This window comes from Haemaphysalis longicornis, unplaced genomic scaffold (genome assembly GCF_048455015.1).
Source record: "Haemaphysalis longicornis isolate Haplotype H1 unplaced genomic scaffold, Haemaphysalis longicornis Haplotype H1 scaffold_11, whole genome shotgun sequence".
Lineage (NCBI taxonomy): Eukaryota > Metazoa > Arthropoda > Arachnida > Ixodida > Ixodidae > Haemaphysalis > Haemaphysalis longicornis.
The window spans coordinates 13,868,251-13,893,225 of record NW_027526214.1 but is presented as its reverse complement, the minus strand read 5'-3'; positions in this window follow the sequence as shown (position 1 = coordinate 13,893,225).

Below are 24,975 nucleotides of genomic sequence, written 5' to 3'. Positions count from 1 at the left end.
CCTTGTAGACAGGAAGCGACACGCAATTCAGAGTAATGTCTCTGCCTGGATGGACCTCAGGCTTCCTGGAGAACACAACGAAAGAGTTTTTGCAAGATTCATTTTAAAGCCATTCTTGTCTTCCCAGATGGCAAGTTTTTTGAAGCCAAGCTGGACTTGACGTTCGCAAATTGACATATTACACTATTTAAAGCATATCTGGACGTCATCTGCATAATGGAAAGGGGGATTATAGGTGGCAGTGCCTTTACAAGAGAGTTCATCTTAATTGTGAAAGGAGTGCAGCTCCACAATACCCCTTGTGGCACGCCATTTTCTTCTACGTGAACCTTTCAAAGTGAAGCACCAACTCTAATGCGAAACGTTCTCTATGACATATAACTACAAAGGAGGTTCAACATGTTGCCTGAAACACCGAGTTATTTCAGGTCACTACGAAGGCCGTCCGGCCAAGGGTTGTCATAAGTTTTGTCGATGTCGGAAAGCACCGTAAGAAAAAACTGTTCTTGCACGAAGGCATCTTTTATATACAATTCAAGAGCGGCAAGGTGGTCAGTCTTATGTCGCCTTTCCCTGAAGCCTGCCTGGCCGCTCTCGAGAAGACCGTTAGACTTTAAGGAGTACACGAGGGTTCTGTTTATTATCTGCTCGATACGCTTGCTCAGGCAGCTTGTGACCGCGTAGGGTTGAGAATTCGAGGCAGCGGAAGGGTCCTTCACCTCTTCCCAAATATGGCCTTCCTCCAAGACTTTGGAATGTTCCCCGAAATCCATCTTGTTGTAAAGGTAAATGAGTGTAACAAGGGTGTCTGCGTGTACGTTCTGTATCAATGTATATGTTATGTTATCTGCACTTCGAGCTGACGGTTTACAGGTACTCAGAGCACTCCTCAGCTCATGAACCAAAAACTCGGATGTATAGGACGTGGTTGATCTGTCGTTGTGGTGTAAAACTTTTTGGCTGAGTGCTTGTGTTTCATGAAGGTGTTTGTGTTCCAACTAGACACGTGTTGGAAGTGTTGTGCAAGTGTGTCAGCCTGGTCTCCTGTATTGTACTGACCAGTTTGTGTGTCTGTTGTCCTTCGAATATGCGTATTCTTGCCCAGACGTTTTGTGTATCATTGCAGGAGCTTATTGATGTTATGAATGAGCGCCGAATCAGTCGTTTTGCCTCACGGCGCACACGATTTCCCAATGCTTTTGCTTTTTGAACAATAAAACGTTACCCGGCGTGGGGTACCGAGGGAGGCTACCCCACAACTTATTCTGGGTTTCCCGCGCCTGTCTACCGTCGTCATTGTAGAACGGCCTCCTCTCGTTACGCTGGGCACAAGAGGCATGAGGAAAGGACTTTTCGGCGGCATCGAAGATGTGCCATGTGAGGAGTTGGGTAGCTTCTTACACATGTAGGTGTCCCATAGATGTATGGTAATTTTTGGATGTCACAGTATATTTGTTCCAGTTAGCTCTTGCTTTATTGAAACTGTTTTTTTTTTCATATATATGTTAGAGATCTAGGGAAGTGCTCACTACCATATGGGTCCTTGCACACACCCCACTTAAGTCATGGAAAAAGAATTGCAGAACCAATAGCCAAGTCAAGATTTGAGTGTGTATTGTGTCGTAAATATGGTATGTAGGCTGTTTCTTGTTGAAAAGGCATGCTTCCAAAGATGTTGAATTTCTGTATTAGCACATGTCGGGAGTACGTGCGAGAAGATCCCCAAAGAGAATTGTGTGCATCAGGATCGCGTGTGAGGATGTATGGTTCGGGCACCGAGTCAACCAACGCATCAAAATCGGAGCTCGAAAGTGCCAAATCGGGAGGAATATCTATAGAGCATACCGTTATCAACCTATTAAATATTTGTGCGTATTGCTATAGCCTCAAGGAAAGTGTTCAGAATGACATGGTGGCATGCAAATGTTTTCTGAAGATTATTGTCGCACCGCTTGAATACTGTGTGCAGCCATCTTTGTCCTTTCCGAGTACTGTGTAACTATTCAAGAAATGTGTGGGCTTGAAATTAAAACGTCTTTTCTTAACACACAGTACGCTTGGCTGATTAGCATGCAGTATTTTGAATACATCAATATTTTTATGAAGGCCTCTGCAGTTACAATAGAATATGTTTTCTGTTCCCATTTTAAAGTCTTTGTAGCTACTGGAGTGTGTTGTTTTGTAACGTCCTTCGGGGCTTGTACTATTAGATTGGGCTTTTTCGACCTCTCTACAGGTTGGAATGCAGAGACCCATTTGTTCCGCGAATCTTATCATGGGTTGTCCTAAGGGTACCCGATGGACCAGGCCCCGTGGACTTGGCACCCTTCCGGTGCGTTTTGTTTTCTGAGCCGCTACCGCCAATGGTGTCGCGAGCATCACAAGTGGCACGGGTGGTGCGGCAGAGGTGGGAGCTGGTGCGGGACCCCCCGTGTCGATCTCCTCCGCATGCTCCACTGGAAGCAGGGAGGCTAGGGAAGCAGGGGCGCAAGGTCATCGGTCCCGAATGTGGCTGCTGCCTGAGCACGCGGTGTGGTGGCGGGTTGGGCCGCCGGAGGCAACTCGGGGTGGGTGTGGCCGGGTGAGACCAAGTTTGACACTCAGTAATGGGTCCCAGCCGAAACAAGACGCCGCTCCGCTCCTTGACGAGCTGCGTCGGCGTACCTCCACAGGGGGATAGAGGCGAACCTCCTTCTGACCTCTGGTTAAGAGATGTTTTCGGTGACCTTGATGTAATGATTTTTTTCTCAAGTTTGAACTTCTCGCATGTTCGCGAATATGCGGTGGGAGGTCCTTGAAAATTGATGCAGAGGAGTTGATTTGAAGCACAGCTGTCAGTTAGATGATCGTGTTGCACCCACCTGCAGCATGTTAGTTCCTCCAACACAAGTTACTACAATGCCCGAAGCGCTGGCACTTGTAACAGCACTGCGGATTCGGGATGTACGCTCGGACGGAGCACCGCATGGAGCATGCATTGATGTGATCTGGAATAGAGGGCCCGTCAAAGGTGACGAATATGTGCCTAGTATTTCTTTGTCATCTCTTCTGATCGTAATGCGGCGAACTGCAATCACAGCTTGGTTTCGTAGGCCTTCAAGAAGATCGTCCACTTTCTCGTTTGCCAGATCTGGCTCCGAGATCACGCCCTGCAAGCTGTTGAGGCTACGGTGGGCCGTGACCTTGAATTCATAATCGTCAATTTTTGTTCTTACTCAGGTGGTCGGTGGCCTGAAGCTCGTTGGTGACTTCTACAAGAGCTTCACCAGTTCGTTGTTTCTTAGCTTTGTATGACGGCAGGAAAAAAACTTTTGAGATATTTCGAAACCAGGAACGCGGACTGTGTGGTGAGAGGCTTTTATTTTCAAGGGACTCAAGGGATAGGAAACGCGAGTAGTCTGGTTTAGGAACAGAGATACCAGGAAGTGAAGGGAATGCTACTTTGGTGTGGCACCTTTTGAGGACCGATCATCATTGGATTGGGGTTTGAAAATTCCATCTGCTACAGTACAGAAGCATGGGACGAGAGTACTTTCTTCGCTCGGGTTACCCTGATACCGGGAGAGGTCCCGGATCTCCGGGTCTGCTAAACAGACGGAGAGCCCATCCTCCGGAGCTTGACGTGGGTTCCGACGGCCGAAGTTTGAGGTTTCTACCCTTAACCTTAAATCTCATTACCACGGTCGGTTACAGCGTGAGTATGGGGGCTCGCGTTCGCAGCTTCGCCAATACCATCACCACGATTACACGAGGTGCCCCGTTCGGGGTCAAAATTCCTTGTTTTGCACCCGCCACACACAGAATAAACAAAAAGCTAATCACCGAAAGGTATATTTCTTCTTTTATGAGGACTTTATGTCCTGGCGTCTTGGTGGGACTGTTCATAAAGTATTTTGGAGATCTTAGAGAAGCCTTTGAATCATTGAATCTTTAAATCTTTCTTTATTCGACATCAGACGTGTTACAGATGACCAGATCACAGAAAAAAAGCCTCAAAGGATTGGGCTTGACGAGGCTCTGTTCCATTCTTCGGATGTTTGTTTACAGTCAAACAAACAAGGGTGCTTAGCAGCGGGAGTAGCAAAGAACTTATAAATTAATATAAAGAACATGAAATGAGAGCAAGGTTTACATCGAAGAAAAAACAAAAAAACGGAAAGCAAGACTTTTTTCCTTATCATAACATACTGTATGCAATGTTAGTGTACGTGCGACAAAGACCAAAAAATTGAACAAAGAACTGGCAGTCACAAGGTAACAAAGAATTCACATGCCATTTACAAGTGCGAAAATAAAGACAGGATGCCAGAAAATTAGGGTAACAGAAAAATAAAAAATAAACATAAAAAAACACCGCAGCGTGATGGGCAATGTCCAATCTCTACTATTTGAAAGGGATGCACAATTTTTCATTTGTGTGATTATTGTGCAACTGTGTTTAGAAGAGTTCCTTTAGTATGCTGTAACATCTCAAAACCATAGTTAGTGCGTGCGCAGGGAACTTGGCATTTTTCAGAACGTCTTGTGTTTTAGTGGTTCGTATTTAACGCTAAGTTGGATAGTTGTTCGTAAGGGTTTCTTTGCTTTCTAACTGCTGCCCGGTAGCGATTTAGTGAAATGGTGTTGCAGATACACTGCACTGTTGCAATGTTCAGCTGCTTAAAATGTGGGCTTGTTTGGGAATCATACGTTGAATTAGTAATCGGGCGTACTACCTTTTTCTGAAGTAAGAAAAGTTTGTTCAAGTTTGATGTAGTGGTAACCTCCCAAACTAGGTGGCAGTACTGTAAATGCGACAAAAACAGGGAAATATAAATCAGCAACCTAATGAGAGTACGCAAGATGGAACGTAGTTTTGTAAGAATGCCAGCAACCGGAGAAATTTTGCTCGAAACTGAGTTAAAATGGTTATCCCTAGACAAATTTTCATCCAAAATTACTCCAAGTTTTTGACGGTAGGAAGTATTTCAATTGGAGTGCTCCTTATTATTATACTATCATTTATCCTTCTTTTTTATATTCTTTTCGTTAAACGGCAACCAGCCTGCTTTCTCGCCGGAAACCCCTCCTCAAAGCGTTCTGCATAATTTTTGCAAACTTCGCCTCATCTGTTTTCCGGTCACGTTGTGGCGGTGGACCCTCCGTACCTTTCGTTGGAGTTACGGCTGAAGCATCCATGGCGCTCGACAAGGGCACGGCCATTCCAATACTTTACTTCGCTTGTGGAGTATGTGTGTTCCTTTTTTACTCCTTCAACAACATTTACTGGGGTTCTAAATAACGTGCTCTGTAAAGACGCGGCTATTCAAGCGGTATGCAAAGTTGTCCAAACGCCATGGATCAGCAGATCTCTAAGAAGCAAAATCACTCCACTAAGTTTCCATTTTGGTTCACTCACGAGCTGCTAGGCACGATTTTGGAAAAGCGTCAATTCCCCTACTGCGTAATGGTTATAATGACCCGTATGTTCTTTCAAGGTAATGGTAATAATGACCCGTCTCTTCTTGCAAGCTTTTCCCTCTCCCTATCCAGTGTTTCACTTTCCTATATCCTATCCTACCCCTGTCCTGTCATCTCCTTCCTTCCTGACTTCTACATCTTTCCTGGCGGCAAGGGTTAACCCTGTACAAGGATATCAACCTTTGTACCAAGTATGGGGTTACAGCGGTAGTGTAATTGTTAGCGTGTACTTAAATTTAACGTCACGTTCCCTAGTTGGGCTCGCTTGTGGGCGACCGGCGCTGCCGCCGAATTGATTTCATGCTCATATGGCTTTTTTGTCCCCCCCAAAACTGATCGGCCTTCTAAAAGGGGCCGCCCCGAGGTAACACAACTGAAACCAGTCTCCCAAGGTGAAACTTTAACGAAATACCTTGTTATCCACTCTGAAGACGAAAATACACCACTTGCTAAAAAATGTGTCTTCCTCATGGCAAAGTGCCTTGAAAGTGTTGTCGGCTGGGATTACCAAGCTAAGAATTACCAAGCTAAGAAAGTGTATTCGGCTGGTTGAGGTGCAACGAAAGAACGAAAAGTCAGAACCAACTAAAACAGAACACCCTGGCTGAACTCAAAGTAAGTCACACCACATCGTAGCCCGAATAAAACGCAAGGCGTGATCTCTTAGAGGGAACTGCTTCACGAGGCAGATGAGGACTGGCTTGAAGGACTGAGGGACCAGGGCGTCACGGCTGTGCGGCGGATCACCATGCGTCGCGCAGGTGAGGAAATTCGAACTAAGCATGTTGTTCTGACCTTCAATCGTCCAACGCTTCCGGAATCCTTCCAAGCTGCCTTAATATTCTGTCCAGTACGCCCATACATACCTAGTCCTCGAAGGTGTTTCAAGTGCCAGGGGTATGGCCACGGAACTCAGTCTTGTCGTGGCCGACCCAGCTGTGCTCACTGCGCACGTGCTGACCACACCAGTAATGACTACAAAAAAGAATAAGTGAAATGTCCAAACTGTGGTGAACCACACGCTGCGTATTCACGTGCATGTCCCGGATTCAAAAAGGAAAAAGAAATAATTCAACTCAAAGTCACTGAAAACCTAACTTTTGCACTAGCACGCCTGAAGCATGCCCTGCATTCAGGCTGAAGTACGCAGACGCTGTCGCCGGGGGTGGACCGTCGTCTGATGGATACAGGCACCCAGTGCAACCTTCTCCCGCCACAGCGCCCGCTCAGAAGCAGAAAGTTGCTCCCGTGGCTTCTGCTGCTACACCCTCCTCTAGTGCTGTGCCTAAGGCTTCCAGCGCGACCACCTGTGCTGCGCCTAAGGCCTCCAGCACGAGATCTTGTGCTGCGCCTAAGGCCTGAAGCACGAGCTCACTCCAGATGAGTGATGATCTGGCTGCATCCCGGCAATCTGCATAACTGCAGAAGGCTCGTCCTGCGGTCACTGCAGTTGCAGCAATGTCCAGTGCTGTGGTTGCGGTGTCTAGCACAGTGTCTCCACTGACACTTCCCCTTCAGAAAACTTGGATGAGGCTATGGATGTCTTTCCCAGCACACCTACTCCTGAAACACAACAGGAGCGCCGCCGTTCCCCTGGTAGGGGTAATTCAAACAAACCGAAGTCTTCCAAGATCACTACACCGAGAACTAACTCGGCGACCTAGGTAAACTACTCAAAGAGCCCCAAAAACAATACTTCCTCACTAATGACCGTTCATTGGAAAAAGAACAACTCATGTTCTGTATTTCTCTTCTCTTGGTATTTATGGCTGCTGGAAGTGTTATCCAGTGGAATTTTAGGGGGCTGTTTAACAACCTTGATTATATATATATACTCTTAAATCACAAACCAAAAATACTGTGCCTACAAGGAACACACCTACGCCGATCAAAGAGAAACTTTTAACACAATACACTAAATTTCGTAAAGACAGACTGAAGTACCACATTTTGTCTGGTGGTGTGGCAATAATAGTACAAAAATCTGATGCTTGTCAACACATGCAGCTACAAACTTCACTTGAAGCAGTTGCCGTTAGAGCCATAATGTTTTATAGAATAATCACCATGTGTTCTCTTTAGAATCCGCAAAACTATCGCCTAACCAGCGTCGAATTAGAAAACCTCACCAATGAGCTACCTGAACCCTACCTAATTATTGGGGAGTTTAATGCCCACAACCCTCTCTGGGGATCTGCACGAGTTGATGCGTGAGCACGGCTAATTGAAAAGTTCATCACATCATCCAGCAGTTGCATCTTTATTAAGAAACTTCCACCATACTACAGCATGGCTCACTGCACACATTCTGCAATAGACCTTCCAATTGGCTCCGCATTTTTACTGCCAACCTGTGAGTGGAAAGTAATTACTAACCGCTAAGGCAGCGACCATTTTCCCCGGGAAACTACTAGCAGCTAGAAATAACTCCCAAGACACCGATTCGCTGTGAACTTCGAAACAACATGGAGCTGACTGGAAAACATTCAAAGAACTTTCCAGACTAACCCCTTCACTAATAACGCATTTAGGTATTGAAGCAGCAAGTTCACTTATTGCAGCCAATATTCTTGACTGTGCTCAAAAACCATTCCAGAGACCATTCCTAAAACCCTTCCCAAACCTAGACCATGGTGGAATAAGGTGTGCAAGCGTGCACGTTCAGAACAGAATAAAGCATGTGCACTCTTACGCCGCTATCCTACGGCAGACAACCTGCTTAAGTTTAAACGGGCAAAAGCCAAAGGAAAGAGGACACGGCGCTTAGCAAAAAACGAAAGTTGGACAAGGTTTATATCATCCATAAACTCTTACACAGACTCTTGCAAAGTATGAATTAGGATAAAGAAACTAAAAGGCTACAAGTCCAACCCTGCTCCCCTTGTAAATAGTGTGGGTAACAAAATAAAAGACAAAGCAGATGCTCTCGGCAAACTTTTTGTACACGTATTCAGTTCGTCTCATTACACACAGCCATTTTTACATCAGAAGAAAGCAGCTGAGAGCTAGCCCCTTTGTGTGAACCAACGCTCAAATGAAGGATACAATGCCCCATTCACGATGCCCGAACTAATTACTGCACTGTCCACGTGTGGTAAGTCAGCCCCTGGAGCTGACAGAATCAGCTATGAGATGACCAGGCACTTACGCATTGACACACTTTGCACAATACTATCTCGTTTTAACAAAGTATGACAGAAAGGCCGCTTTCCAAATCCATGGAAAGAGGCAATCGTTGTACCTCTTCTAAAAGAGGGGAAAGAACCATCCTTTGCTGCTAGTTACAGGCCTATTAGCCTGACCAGCTGTTTGTGTAAGCTTCTTGCAAAAATGATAAACCGGCGACTTTATACTTTATGGAGTTTCAAGGTGTTCTAGACAAAAATCAGGCAGGGTTTAGGTCTTGGAGATCAACTACAGATAATATGGGTACGTTTGAGTCGTATGTTAAAGATGCTTTTGTCCATAAACAGCACTGCTTCTCTGTATTCTTGGATATGAAGAAAGCCTACGATAGAACGTGGCGATATGGCATTCTATTGCACTTGCAGTCATTTTGCCTTAGTGGCAATATACTGAATGTTATTCAAGACTCTTTGTCTGATCGCACATTTCGTGTCAGTGTGGGGACTGCCCTCTCTAGAACATTTCTTGAAGAAAATGGCATACCCCAGCTGGAGTGCTGAGCTGTGCACTGTTAATTGTTAAAATTATTTCTCTTAAAACTGTGCTGCCTCGAACTGTTTCATACTCAGCCTACGTGGACGATATCAAAATTAGCTTTAAATCCTGTAATCTGTCGATATGTGAACGTCAAATCCAACTAGGTGTCAACAGGCTGGTTACTCGGGCCTAAAAAATGGTTTTAAGTTTAACGTTGATAAAAGTGCTGTTGTATTTTCTAGAATACGAGGTGCTCAAACTCTTTTTTGTATAACGTTAGGAGGTCAGCCTATACCAGTGAAAAAGGAACAGAGGTTTCTAGGTATTTTGCTCGACCACAAGCTCACATTCATACCACACATTAAATCACTAAAAGTAAAATGCCTGAAAACAATGGACGTTTTAAAGGTACTATCTCGTCAGTCCTGGAGAACGGATACAAAATGTCTGCTAGCACTTCTTAATAGTGTTGTTGGGTCAAGAATAGACTAAGCCTGCTTCATATACTAGTCTGCAACCAAAACAGCACTGAAAATGTTGGACCCAGTATACAACTTGGGGCTTCGCGTGGCCACAGGGGCATATCGAACAATTCCTATTCCATCACTTCATGTCGAATCAAACCAGTGGTCTCTAGGTCGCGTACCCTGCTCTCATGTATGCCGCAAAGATGAGTTCTCTGAAGGAACACCCTCTGAATACCACAACGAAAAATAACACAACTGATCATCTCTGAAAATCGACCATCCATATCTCCACCTTTACCGCTGGAAGTTTCACAACTCGTCAGCGTGTTCTAAGTTCTTCTTTACTGTACCTACTACTGTTCTTCTTTACTGTACCTAAGTCTACTGTACCTCAGTTCATGATTTCGTCGCTCCGTTGGACACTTTACCAATTCACTGTGACAAGTCCTTTAGAGAAATTTAAAACAAAAATGTACCAAACTTTGTCATTACTCAGCATTTTCTGTTCCCCTGTGACAAATACAAGGCATCTGAATTTTACACAGATGCTTCAAAAACTACAACAACCGTATCCTGTGCTGCAAATGGCCCCTACTTATATCAAAAACAATGAACAGGAACACAAGTATATTCACTGCAGAGGCGCACAGTAACCTACTGGCTTTGAACCACACTCTTCGAAACAAAGTTAAGAAGTCAGTTATATACACAGACTCTCTCAGTGTTGTCGTAAATCTTTCATCTAGGAAGGTCAGTAGAAACCCTACTTTTAATTGTGTTTTAAAAGCTCTCCACTCTGCTTATGGCCTGAAACTCATTGTCACAGTCTGCTGGGTTCCTGGCCACTACGGCATTCCTGGAAACGAAGATGCTGACCGTAGTGCTGCAGCCGCCATCCTTCGAAGCAGCACAGATATAACAATGTCTCATATTGAGATCGGAAACCTTTTGTAAAAAAGAAGCTGCGGGAACACTGGCAGCAACAATGGGACAGAGAAGCAGAGAAAAAACTACATGTCATTAAACCAAAAATAAAAAAGCCCACTGATAAAAAACATGATAGATTTGTGGAGGTAGCCTTATGCAGATTAGGAATTGGCCACACACACATCACACACTCATACCGTTTAACAGACGCAAACAAACCACACGGTCATCGGTGGTGGGGGGGCAGCTCTAATTGTTCATATGCTTATTCAATGCGAGATGTGCAACGTAGAGAGAAAAAGTCACTTTCAAGAAATATACACTCATTGCATACCCTTGCACCGTTCATTATTTTTAGCAGATAGTCGCATGTTTTCTTACAGAAGAGTCTTTAATTACCTTGCCGATGTTGACTTCTTAAACTACATAACATACTCCCCATGATCTCACTTGACCTCATGTTCCGTCACAATAAAACGGCGGTATTGTGGGGTTTTTAACACCTTGCATACCATTATTTCTCACTTTTAATTATGGCCCTATGCTTCCAACTGCCATAGGTTAATTTTATTGTAGTGGATTTTTTACAGATTCCATTTTAATATCGTCTGATAGCATCCAACCATTTTCATGGTGCTCTTTGCCATCGTCGGCCTTGCGCCATAAAACCCTAAATCATCATCATGTTCTTGCAAGGCTCGATATTTGTCGATCCTTAGTGACAAAGCTTGTTGGCTTGACAGAAAAAAATGCTTACCGACCACACTGAATCAACTCATATTGAGGCACATCCAATGACTGGCGGTGTACTAATTTCCGCACCCGTCACGGACGGGACTGCAAAACGGGCCAGGATGGTTACAAATTTGTGTCACACCTGGGAAGCAACTTAACCTTACGCACTTCATTTGTCTTCGACCGATTCTACGTCTTCAAATAGCGAAGAGAATCGAATTTCTTATCCCATGTGTCAGAACCTCCAATCCCACGTATTAACAACAATGATGTTGTCTCCGCTGTCTCCACACTTTCATCGGAAAAGTCGACGCGTTGCGACAGAGCTTATTGCTGTATTATCGTTAAGGACTATTGCGGTGTTTTGAAGGTTTGCTCTGTCACATCATACGTATGTCACTTGTTGAGCAACATTTTTAACAGACCGCAAATCAAGCGCTATATTTTCTTTGCACGAGTGCGGAAGAGACACTATCCTGGAGAGTTAGGCCCATCACCCTATCGTCTTCCTTTTTCACAGTCTTTAAAAAAGTGTTGCATAGTTACCGCCTACCCGAAATTCGTCCATTATTTCCTTGTAACAAAAACAGCTTAATGCCAGGAAGGTCAGTAGAATCAAATGTAGCATGTTTTCTAAGCAGTATGAGCCCTCCTCTGCTCTCTCGTCCACAGGTTGGGTATTGCATATTTGTACTGTAGCAAGGCCTTCGGTGCTGTTAATGATAATTTACTGCTTCGACAATTGTCGGCAAACGGTATACTCAGTGTGTTCTGTGAGTGGTTTGGGAGTTATTAAAAGGCAGGTTTGGCGGTTTTTCTAACGAGAACTTCATTCACGGCATATCCCGATGACATCAGGGTTACCAGAAGGCTCGACACTCGGAAAGCTTATCAGTATTACGATGATATAAAGCTCTAGAGCGTGATATAGTTACTGGACGATCACGTTCTCCCTAAAAATGACATCAATGCAGCATTGGTGTGGTGGGAAAGCAAGTAGTTTTGCTTGATCTATGGATGCGTACTTTGATGTCATAGATTTTAATGAATGCCCGCTCATTTTCTGGAGGAGGAGGAGGAACAACTTTATTGAGCATGTAGCGCTTGAGCGCTAGATGGGGTGGTTCCCTCTTCTCGGGTACCATATGCTTCCAGTGCCTCCTGGCCCCTAGTGATCAGTGCTTGCTGGTCTTCCAAGGCGGGGCTGGACAGCAAGATCTCCCATCGCTCGATAAGGGCATTATTGGGTAGGGGGAGGAGCGGGGGGAACGTTTTCGAGACATTGCACTCTCCTATGACATGTCGGAGTGTGCCAGGTTGTTTGAAAAAGTTGCATTCCTTATTGTGTCTCTCTGGGTACATTTTGTTCTTGAGGTATGGATGCCGGAAGGATCCGGCTTGGATCTGTCTATAAATGGCTTGCTGGGTTCTACTAAAGGAGCGGTGTGGTTCGGGGAAGCGTTTTCTGCCGTCCCTGTAATGAGTTAAGATATCTTTGTAGCTCGTGATGGGTTGTTGCTCTGGCCCCTCAGCCCGGAGGTTGTTTTCTCGGGCGTGTTGGTGGGCAAATTCATTGCCCTCCACCGCTGAGTGTGCCAGTACCCATACTAGCTCTGTCTTATGGTTTGGAGGCATTTTCTTTTTCAGGATTCTCAGCACCGCTAGAGACACCCATCCTTTCGTGAAGTTTCTGTAAGCCTTCTGGGGGTCCGTGATTATCATCTTCGTGCCAGGGTGAGTTAGCACAATGGCTATCGCTGCTTCTTCGGCCTCCTCGGGGGAGGGTGACGCAATGGATGCACACGTCAGTAGTTTGTCTAGTTTCGTGACGGCGATGGTTGCTTTCGTTGAAAACTTGGGCAGCGAGGCGTCCGTATACAAGATCCCGTCTTCTTTTTCCAGAGTTTTGGCTCGGGCTTTCGCTCTGGCCCCTCTTCATCCCTCGTTGCGGTCCGGTTTCATGTTCCGGGGTAGTGGTTTGGTTTCAATTACTTCGGCCCAGTTCTTGGGTACGGGGCCCTTCCTTTGGTGATAAGCTTCCTGCCATCCTATTTTGGCTAGGACGGCTCTTTCCGCTTTGCTTTGACTGAGCCTGAATCTTTGGTTGGACAGATGGGCTTCCACCAGTTCACTTATTGTGTTGTGCTTACCCATTCCCAGGAGCTTCTCGGTGGATGAGTGGACTGAGATGCCCAAGGCTAGTTTCGTGGCTTTCCTGATGATTCCGTCAAGCTGTTCCCTGTTACTCTTTAGTAGTTGGAGATATGGGGCTGAGTATACTATCCTTGATATCACGAAGGCTTGAACTAGTTTGAGGGCATCAAGTGTGTGAGTTGAGTATAATGATAAGTGTTTACCTACTGTTTACCTCACATGTGATCACCCGACTAACTCCTGTTTCCACACGTTTGGAGGGCATTACTAAGTACCGAGTGAATTCACCGACCAATCAAGCCTCGTTTCACTCTAGTATGGATTAATTTAGCTATGCTAGAATCGGATAGTGAAATATCTCATTTTAATCTCTTCGTCGTCCCTTCGATTAGAAACAATTTTGAAGCGCTTCACTGCAAACATTTTTGTCGCTACTCAAATGTGAGCCATTACATTACCGGTGGTTTTTTATATCGTGTTGTCCATCCTAGCAACTAGAGTACTACAATACATTTTGCCCCAAACATCATACTCTGACCTTGTGGAGGATGTTTCTTGATCCCACTGTAGCTCTCCAGCAAACCCCAGCAAGTTCTTTCAGGTCGCAACCCAGCGCCTCTCACCTTGCTTATGATGCTGCAATTGGTGAACAATTAGGCAGGCGGACGGGCACAGTGCATTCATACCAGCCGCAAACGTGATCCCCCTTCTTGAAAGATTTTAGAGAGATGATATCAGAGACTGGCTAGATCGCTACGCCAAGGTGAGTGTATTTTACAATTTAAACAAACTCAAAATCTAAGGAAAGCCTGTTTTTTATTGGAAGTAGAAAAGTCCTTTGTACAGCATGAAGATTCTTCAATCACTGGGCCGACTTCACCACTCATCTTCCAGGTATTTTCGGATATTCAGAATATCCTTCGAACTACGCGACAAATTTTGAGGGCAGCATGCATAATTCGCAAGAGACGTGTTCGTATACATTCGGGACGTTGTTGACTATTGCAGAGTGTAAACCAGGATATGCCAAAGCCCGATAGCCTGCGACCCATCCTGAATGGTACCGAGGATGTCGCGTTGACAGTACTTGATATCCAAAACCTGACAACGGTTTCTGATGTGTCAGCCACCTCTCAAAGCATGGGCGATCTGCAGTGAGGGCGTGTTCAGCCGTAGACGGGTGCTCTGCATCTTAAAACTAACAGTCTTCTCACGCTTACAAGAACAATAATTCGCGCAGAGCTAACCCCCTCCGTTTCATGCACACCGTCCCCAACCAAACAGACGATACTCCAGGTCTACGCGAATTCATTCAAAACAGCTGCGTTTATTGCCGAACAAGTAATCGCAGATCACGCTTCTCGTTTTGCTTCGGCGTGACACTGTGAAGTTGACGGACTAGCGGCCATCTCGCTGGCACCAATCACCTCTCCACGTCAACCCGGTTGTATTGCCCTGTACTCTCCTAGTTCGTATCCGCGACCTTACAATACATGGCTATTACCAGGTGCTCAGCCGGCTCCGCATCTACCTGGATGGTGCAATTGCGGGATCGCCCCGTTTTACCGCAGGCGCCAGCAAGACGATGACACGCCTATACGATGGGCGAATGTGACAAAATGGAACCCCCTTAACCAACTGTCAACGACCCTAGCAGTAAGCGGCTTGTCATACTCAAGCTCCGACGGATTTTGATGACGTTACCCGAAATTATCGCCAACACCAACGTCACCTGTGTGCATATTCCGCCGTAGTACATTACCTAGCCGCCATGCTGTGCGGAATCTATGCACCCACCGAAAAAAATAGGTAATGCAGCTTTTTTAATTTCTATTTATTTAAAGTTCTTTGGGCCCTTTTGGACTACTATATACTACATTAAACAACAACAATTCTAATGTACCAACAAAAGATTCGAGTGTGTCTACATTTTGGTTTAAAATTGCCTCAATTTGGACGATATTACTCTTTCCAAAGCAAATCACGTAACGTGTTCTGAGGATTGTTTAGGACATTTATTTGAAAGATTATGCAGGTTGGCGGTAGTGTTACGATTATTCACAAAGACTTGTGAACTCCACTTCACAAAAAAAACTCCGCAAAGTGGTCCTGTGTGCATGATGGCGACGAGACTTCCGATCGGCCAACGGCAAACTTTCCAGTTACTGTTTTTATTTATTTACTTTGTCACCCTATCTTTGTGCCGTGCTCTTTCTTTGCCCTTACAAGCTTATCGTGAGCTGAAAATTTCGGTTTTCAACGTCTGCTAGTGTTTGTTGACACCCAATAAAAAGAGGCCTAATAGGAACCACACACTTCGTAGGTACGGAAACTGAGGCTGCCCCCTTGTATTAGCTAAAGACAATGTTTTACTCCCTTGCCACAAACACATTTTCTTAGGTTTTACCCGAACCACTTAGGTTTTACCCGAACCACTCAAACGAAGCCACGGTAGTCGTACCTTCAGGCAGTCTGCTTTCACGAGAGATGGCCGTTGCTTCTTCCCTTGTCTTATTCCAAAGGTCGTGCTGTAATCCCTCCACAAAACAGTAAAGCTGAAGAAGTTATTTCCTCTGGGCTTTACTCTTGCTTCAGTATCGTGCACAGCCATCAAACCCACGACTACGTGACCCACCTACAGCTCCGCGGCGGTGCCCTTCTCACCCTATTTTTCTCTCGAACTCACAATCACCCTGACGTTTCCTCTGCGGTGATAGAATAGGTACTGGAAGTATTAAACAGGAATCGTGGTTCACTTCCATATTTTATATATTCACATGTCATACTTTGACCCCAACGACTCTGGCCTTTGTGACTGATTCTCGTTGAGGCTCTCACGGTAAAAAGCTGTGAAGGTAAACATTCATAGATGCAAGCCGATAATAAAACACCTCAGCTACCCAATACCAAAGAAGGAACAGCTAGTAAAGAATGAAAGCGCAGCACAGTATGCCCTCACGTTCGGTTTGATAAGAGGCTATTGAAAGTACGAATCGAGGAACAAGCTAGTGAGTATGTGACATTTCTATGCGACGGCTACGTTTGAGTTTTGCAAATACAATGCCACGTTTGTTTATAATTGATGCACATGGCTTCTCAGGGCCTGATGGGTACTCTGTTCTCTATTTAAATAACTTCTTTTTTTATTCCACTACGTGGGAAGACCATTTTTTCTACTCTACCGAACCTAAGTGGCGCTTCCTCCCGCAAGACTACGGTATGTATTTTATGTGGTAACAGGGCAAGAGCATCACACGTTTATGGGCAAACATGTGCCAGAAAGATGAGACTTAGAACGAGCACCCTGTGCTATACTCCGGAAGAAACATTCTGGGCTTTCAGGAGGCCTAAGCGCCGGAGGGAAAAGTATGGACCTGTTTTGTGTCAGCCATAAAAAATTTAACTGCTACGTCTACTTAAAATTTGTCTCTGCATCTGGCCAGTGTAGGCTGACGCGGCTTGTGCGCATGCCGAAAAAGCATCCGCGCCTTCTAAGATAGACTCTCACGCTTCAAGGGGCTAACTTCCGTGTGAAGTCTAGGATATGTTGAGCTAACAATTACGTTGACACGTCAATTCAAGCTCTTTAGTTTGTTAATTAGCAATTTTGAAGCTTTTATATGATGTCTAGAGTAATGTTTTAAGTCATGTTTTGGGGTAACGTCTTCTTACATCTTTCGCAGATTCTACTCTGGAGCACTGGTGTGGTTGCTATTTGCATAAAACGCGTAGATGCGAATGACCATTTTCAATATAGGAATGTTGCCTGAAACCCAGTGGCGGCGATTGGTGGTTGTGGTATGTTGTATTTTCTACTTTTTGTTTTACAAAAATTCTCAATGGAGATTTCTCCTGAGGAGAACCTGGTACTACATGACGTACGAGATTTTTCCTTCGGCGGAGGTGCTGTTGTGACACAGCAACAATAGTAGCTTAGTAGAATACGTGAGAAAAGCGGTCTGGAGCACAGATAACTGCTACAGATAAAAAACAAGGAAAAACGACCTCCCCGGATCGCTGCCCCTGTAAAGCTTCATTCATGCACTAACCGCGAAAAAAAAGGACACCGAGCGAATAAAAACAGCTCGTGTTGGGATGGACGCGGAGTGACGACTGCTTTGTGAAAACAAAAGTATTAGCTTTCCACAGGAGCCAAGCAACCTAAGAGTCCAGTGCGGCTTCACGATCTGTGTTCTCAAGCCGAAGATTGATATTTGGTAAGAACCTAGCTGAGTGAAGGCAGTAACGCCACAAACAAGAAAGTGGGTGGTGGCACCAGGTTTGCTGCCCCTTTCAACCCCACTTTTATTGTCAGTGGAAAGCGTGTTGTGTGTATGGGGCATCGTTCCTTAAAGGGTATGGCTCTTGCTGAGGGCGGTGCTGCCGATCAAAGAACTGCACATACCACCGCTAAACTTTGTTTGGTATGGTTATCCTCAACCAAGAGATCTAGTAATCAGGGCCTTAGAGAATGGCCGAGAAAGACTGGTCCAACCATTTATGTCTCCATCTCAGCAACTCACGGTATAAATGTAAATAAACTACTAATTTTGTTTCTTAAAATGTCGCTTTTGATGAAGCAGGTGGTCCAGCTATGTGCAGGTTCTGGTGGTTACAACTTGTTATACCACCACCATCGACCTATAAGCTTAATAATGTTCTTAAGTTTCCCACCACTCTCAAACTAGCTTTTGTGAAAGTAGCCTGTTTCGGGGTGTTCCAAGGTAATGTAAAATAAAGCTAATCAAGTGACGACGTCCTGTTCTTGAGCGATGGCGACGATTCAGTGATTGCCACCACATTCAGAATGATTGACCCTATCCCCTTTGTATGCAATCGCGTTACCTCTTGCGAGTGAAGTTACACACCGTTCCGAAAGGGAAGTGTATTGCCATGATCTCTACACGGCCTCAATTAACGCGTGACGACATGATTGCTGCTACCAGAAATTTGGGTTGAAGCTGATATTTACTACGAAAACCATTACATTTATTACGACGGCTTTGTCTTCCGGAAGACAGGCAGTCATTGTGCCTCAAAAGCTTCTCCCCAGTCTTTGTAATGTTTGTGGACGCTGGTGTGTACTGCAGTTGGAAAATAGTTATCCCCATAGGAGAAATACCTTACTGCAAAACTTCAAAAAAATTGCCTATACCTCCCAATTTGAAATTCGACCGCTGTACCAACTGGGAAATCCTCTCGAAAAGAGAGTAAAGCATCTGCTTCGCCGAAGCGTTCCTCTCGTGTTTTGAGTCCGCGGCAGTGACGCACTGTTCGGGACGCTTGTTTTGCTGCAGAGACAGCACGTGACCACGTTATTCGCGAACGCAATCTTATCTCCTAACGGGTCAACTACACAGAGCACGTGTCGTGAGGCACCCTCGCTCCACGTTCCTCTTGCAGTTAAACGATGCTCTCCTGTGCTTTCTTGCTCCCTGTACCTTCGGTGCCGTCCTTATTTTCTAGGTTCCCATGGGCCCACGGTTAGGGACGCTGGGACTCCAATGGAGCGGGCGATTGCTGTGATACAAGAAGCACTGAGGTACATTTTGCTCCAAACGTGGTGGAAGGCCAGAATACATCGCGCAGTTCTGTAGCAAGGAAGTGGGTTCGCGGGGTTCAGCCTCCCTGTTGCCGAAATTTTCATTGACACCCACTTCAGGTATGGCTCCTTATTTATTCCTTGTTCCAACAGTGAATTTTTATGTCATCTAAGAGTTGGGTTGCGAATTTTGGGCGAAAATTGTCCCTACCCCCTTCTTCTCTTCTAAATGGGCACACAGGACGAATGCTTGTGTGTGTATGGTTGGGCGCATTGCGTATTTTTCTTAATATTTAATAGGTGTATTGATTCATACTCCGTTCTCCGGTTGAAATAAAACGCGTAAAAATATTTGATGACATCTAAGCGCTAGCCAGACATATATATATAAATATATTTATTAATATAAACAATTACACATAAATATATACATAACTATATATACATATATATATATATATATATATATATATATATATATATATATATATATATATATATAGATTGCGAGAAGGGCTGTCTTTGGTTGCCGTAGCAAATAGTAAAAAATGGGTATAGCTTCTAACAAAACTGTTTATTGGTCGACGTTTCGATCGGGCATCCGATCGAAACGTCGACCAATAAACAGTTTTGTTAGAAGCTATACCCATTTTTACTATATATATATATATGTGTGTGTAAAGAAAAGTAGGACACGGGGCAAGAGGAATAAAAAACCCGTTTGGCGCTCGTAGCTGCAACGGCGCTTGTCTTCATCTGAGTCCAGTTACAACGTGTCGCTGACAGAAACTTTTGGAACACTTTTCTTATAATGCTTTGCCGGAAGATGGGCAGAAGGCCACAAAGAGTTTTTTAGAAGTGGCAAGGTATACAATCAGGGGCTATGGACGTTGTACAAGAGCGCAAACACCGAGCGAAGGAAAAAAATTTGTCGCGTATCTGCTCCTTTCGTTGCAAATGTCGACAAAAGTCGACAGTCTTTGTCGACTTTTGACAAGTAAATACCCCCCTTTGCTCTCCCGCTCACCTCTCATATTGTTCCTCTTGCGTAGCCCTCCACCCAAGATAAACACCCAAACGTTTCCTTAAATCATTTTAATTTTACTGCGTTACACTGCTCCACGCCACGTGTCTCGATGCGAACGCTGCCGTACGGCCAAGACGCGCGTGAATCGAGGCGCCCTACTTCAACCTTTATAGAACCGCGTTTCTGTACTGCACGTGAGTTGCAAACAGAACCTGGAACCTATCTAGTTGAACCTTCCGTAACTGTTGCAGGTTGATTCTTTAAAATACCGCAAGAAGCTATAGTGGTGCGGGTGACAGCAGGTGACGGCGGAGTGAATTTTCTTTCTGTAGTTGATGAAGTACGTAATTTCGCAACAATCAAGCATTTATGACTTTTTTAAGGGAACACTGCAAACATCACTTCTGTATTAATTTGCTGTCTTATATTTGCGTGATGTCTTGTTCTTCTTCAACAATGTTGACAAGTATGAACATTACAACGGACTTATACGGGTAGATGTAGTTGTCACTATATAAGACTATTCCGCCGGCATTGTTTTACTTTGGCCGGGGGGCTGAATCGAGTCACAGACAGGCAGACGGACAGACAGACAGACAGAGAGACCAAAATTTCTGGGTTTAAGTAGCCCAAGAAAGACTATAGTCTTTAAGAAATACGTGCCATCTCCACTAGTATAAAACCTGGGCAGGTGGAAGCTTGCAGTGTATTTGGTTTATCCTTGGCGCCTTCGCGTTTTTTTTTATCGAACCGGAGATGACTGCCGTGTGAGAGGGGGTAGAGCTATACAGCTTTGCTACAAACGTTTCTTGTCGTTGAAGGACGAAGCTCTTTAGCGGGAGGCGTAATCGAGTGCCCTGGTGTTTTTTGGTACGCGTTACGTTCTCGCGCGACGCGTAAGCGAGTTTCCTCGTGTTGCAGTACCGTGATGACACAAGAGGAACGACGATTACGACAACAACGACGAGCACAGGAGATCCCAACAGCCCGAGCCCCTGAAGGGCTTCGCACATAATAAATATGACTTGATAGATCAACCAGATGAGAACTTAACACGGTGTAGAGGCCAGTGAGAGAGAGAGAAAGAAACACTTTTAGGCCCACGCCATTAAGGTGGCGCTTGTTGCCAGTGGCATCCTCCACTCACCTGCGACTTCTACAGCCATATCGATTAACCGTAATTTAAGGTCCAGATCGGACGCTCGAATCCCGACCACCCATTTATACTCCAAGGTGATGAGTGGGAACGTATTTTGCGGGCATGCCTTTATGATGCGAGAAAAACTGGCCCTGATCTGCGCACAGGCGGCAGGCCGCGGTGGGGTAGGGACTTGGATGCAGGTGTGTTAGACGAGCTGGGTTGGGAAAGGTGTTTGTTTGCAGTAAACTCCAAGTGTGCGCTTTGTTGTACGATTGCTGGTCCGCCGGTGGGTAGATCCGGCCGTAGAGGGGGTAGTGTGTTGTGATGTCACGAAATGCTACAAGGCGATTCCTCACAGACCGCGCACTGTAATACGGACTGATATTACGAGAAGGCCCACGAACTAGCCTTTGGGCTAGTTCGTGGGCCTTCTCGTTCCCCTTGAAGCCGTAGTGCGCGGGTGCCCAGGACAGGCATATTTCCTCATCTGTGAACATCAATCGATATTTTTCAAAATTTTGTTAGCCAGTCGTGAAAATCTGCCTGTTGCAAAATTATCGATTGCAGTCTTTTAATGGGAAATCATTGTCAGGGGATTATATTTTGTATGACTGCTAAAGCTATAGATGTTTTTTCAAGCAGCGTGCAATAGCAACTTCATATGCGTCGCGGTGCATGTTCACTGATGTGTCCACATAGATGGTGTTTAGGTTATTCCTTTGTTTTAAGTGCTTAGCATTTTAAGCTCAAACCATGCATACTGTCTTGGCGTTGCGGAGCAGACTGTCAGGGCACCTTCGCCGCGCCGTAACACTGAGGCTTCAAAAGCCAAGCGGTTTACGTCGTCATCAGCTCTCGAAACTCATCAACTGGTGCAGCTCAGAAGTGGCTTAGCTAGGCTACGCCCGGATATACGTAGCGTGAGCTAAGGTACAGCTGGTTATTCTTAGCTTAATTGGTTGTTTAGGATTAGTTGAATATCACGCTTACTCCTGCTTATCATCCAATCCAGATACAATACAAAGGCCATTCAATCCTATCCAATCCAAGCCGAACCAATCAATCCAAGCCAGCACAATCCAATCCAATACAATCTGATCAAACAATCGCGCGTGCGTGAAATGTATCAGTGCAACACCGGCATGTACGGTAAGAAAGGCACAAATAGAACAGAACTCCCGTTGGAGCAGTTTCAGGCAGGGGGCACACGAGCACTGAAGAGGCGGGAAATTTGATTTTCACGGGGTGGTAGCAGTAGGCGGATAACGGTGGTGCAGCCCATTATGGCGAATCTGTGCTCTGCACTTCCGATAGCCTTCACGTTGAGTGGAACGCGTTTATATAATTGTAAAGTGCTTCAGGCGGTTTCTTTCTCCTGGCGGTCTCATGTTCAGAGTGTATGTTGCGAACTGATGTTTTATTTATTCTTGCGTGGATGTGTGTTGGTATAGAGCAGAGGTGTGTATGGTTGGTGCGGGGTATGGTTGTGTGTGTAATTGGTGAGCTGACCGTGCGAGTATTTATTATCGGCTCGTTATGTGGGCCTCTTCGAGATCGCTGAGTGTGTCATGGAGGCCTAAATGGTCGAAACGGGCAGTGGATGTGCCAGGAATTGAGCGAAGTGCTAGTGTGCATGTTCGCCATTGAGAACATCGACCACCACTACTTCTTGCCTGGTTAAGCAAAGGTGAGGCACTGAGCAAAGCCAACTATTTAAACGCCTGCTGATTGGGTGTCCTTTCATATTATCACAAGCCTTTAGGATGGTGTGTTATTCTGCGTGTAATATTGGCAGTATGTGTCGCATTTTATTCCATCGGACCAGGAATTCTCTATTTTTTATCATTCCGAATTTGTAACGCCTAAACTCGGACGCGTGAGACCTCTGGTTCAGGGTGCTCTTGAATGTGAAGCTTGATGTTTGGCTTGTTTGACTTACGGGATTGTGGTGGTAGCAAAACTAATTCCAATTTAGTGGGCGAACGTGCAAGTCTCTCTTTGGCAGCTTTTTCTACCACTATCTTGATGATTCCCTTGAGCATTTTTTGTATATGCGGTTCATGGCCTTAATTTGCCCAGAACGCAATATCATTTTCGTACACCCTGTGGCACACTCCTTGGATTTGGCTGTGTTTTTGTGAGATTCTAAGCATAGCCAAAATAAACAGAAGTGCAGATAAGAGTGCTTTCCTGGACGTTCCAGTTCGAGCGATTAATTTGCCTTAGGAATTAGTACTGTTCTGGCCCGCTTCCACAATTTGGGTATAGTGCCGGTTCGCCAGCATTCCGCGAAGTTTTGTTTGAGTAGTAGGATTTACTTATCGTCCTAGATGCGTAATGCTCTATTTTGGATTTTTTCCGTGCCAGGGTCTGAGTGAGATGGGAGAAAAAGAATGAAATGCTTATTAGAAAAAAGGAGGTTTCGCGAATGTCTTAGGGGTGGTGTCTTCCTTCCAGGACCCAAGATTCTTGTGCTCCTTTCTGGGCGCAAAGAATTAGGTCCTTATGAATCCCCAAGTAGGCGCAGGCCAGAGCTGCGTCCAATAGCACGACCGTATTCGGGGTGTTGTTTCATGAAGGCCAGATGGTAGGGCAGGCCCAGGTTGCATAAAATAGGTTGGAAGGATTTCCGTAATAATTGCATGCGTGTCTGTGTGTTCTCGAGAACATTTTGGATAGCCGGGATTTGTAAGGGTAAGTGTTCGTCTGGATTTCCCTCAGCGGTTGAGCTTCTGCGCCAGAAATGTTTTTGTGGGGGCAGAGGAAAAGGGCTCGTATACCTCTTTGTACAGCGACGCATTCGCCAAAGTGACCATGGAAGGGCTGCATAAGCATACGAATGTTAGGCGCGCGGTTTGTGAGATCTCGAGAAGCCTGGTCGGCACTCTTATTTCCCTCCAGCACATCGTGTCCTGGAGTCGGGCAAATGCGGTAAAACTGATTCAACATTTTTGGCTCTATTTTGAAGGCGCCTGCGAATTCATCAATTTATAATATTTTGCACCACCTTTTTGGAATCTGTGACTATTTAAATGTTTTCATTCTTGTGCTACCCATGCTTTATTGCCGGGAGGAGATCAACAGTTTCAGATTCGTCGGGAGTGGTGTCTTTTAGCGTCAGGCCATCTCTTATGGTTCCTTTGTGATCGAGTATACCGATAGAGGCAATTTTCCCGCTATAGAAAGCAGCGTCACTGTAGGTAACGTTTTTTGTTTTAAAGTTGTTTCCGCAGGAATCCTACTTGTGCAATTTTTCTGTTTTTGTGCATGTAAGGGTCCATGTTTCAAGGTGTGTGGTGCGCTATCAGCCGTGTTCGTACTTCTCTGCTCATGTCCAGTTTGTCAATAATTGAGTGTACGTCCACGGAGTACCCCACTTATTGCAGAAAAGGCCTGCCAGCTTTGGTTTTTTTGCTGGAGTTTTTTTGCGAGATGTTCTCACGAATGTTCTCACGAAAATGTTCTCACGAACACGCAGACACGCATGCAATAAATACGGAAATCCTTCCAAAATATTTTATGCAACCTGGGCCTGCCCTACCATCTGGCCTTCAGGAAAGAACACCCCAAGTACGGTCGTGCTATGGGAGGAAGCTCTGGCCAGCGCCGACTTGGGGATTCAGAGGGACCTAATTCTTCGGCCCCAGAAAGGAGCAGAAGAGTCTGGTGCCCTGGAAAGAGGCCACCACCCCTAAAACATTCATGACAACTCCTTTTTCCTAATAACCAATTTATTCTCTCTCTCGAATCCCACTCAGACCCTGGCACAGAAGAAATCTAAAAAAAAGCATTACGCAACCATGACGATATTCAATCCTACTACTAAAACAAAACTTCACGGAATGCTGGCGAACCGGCA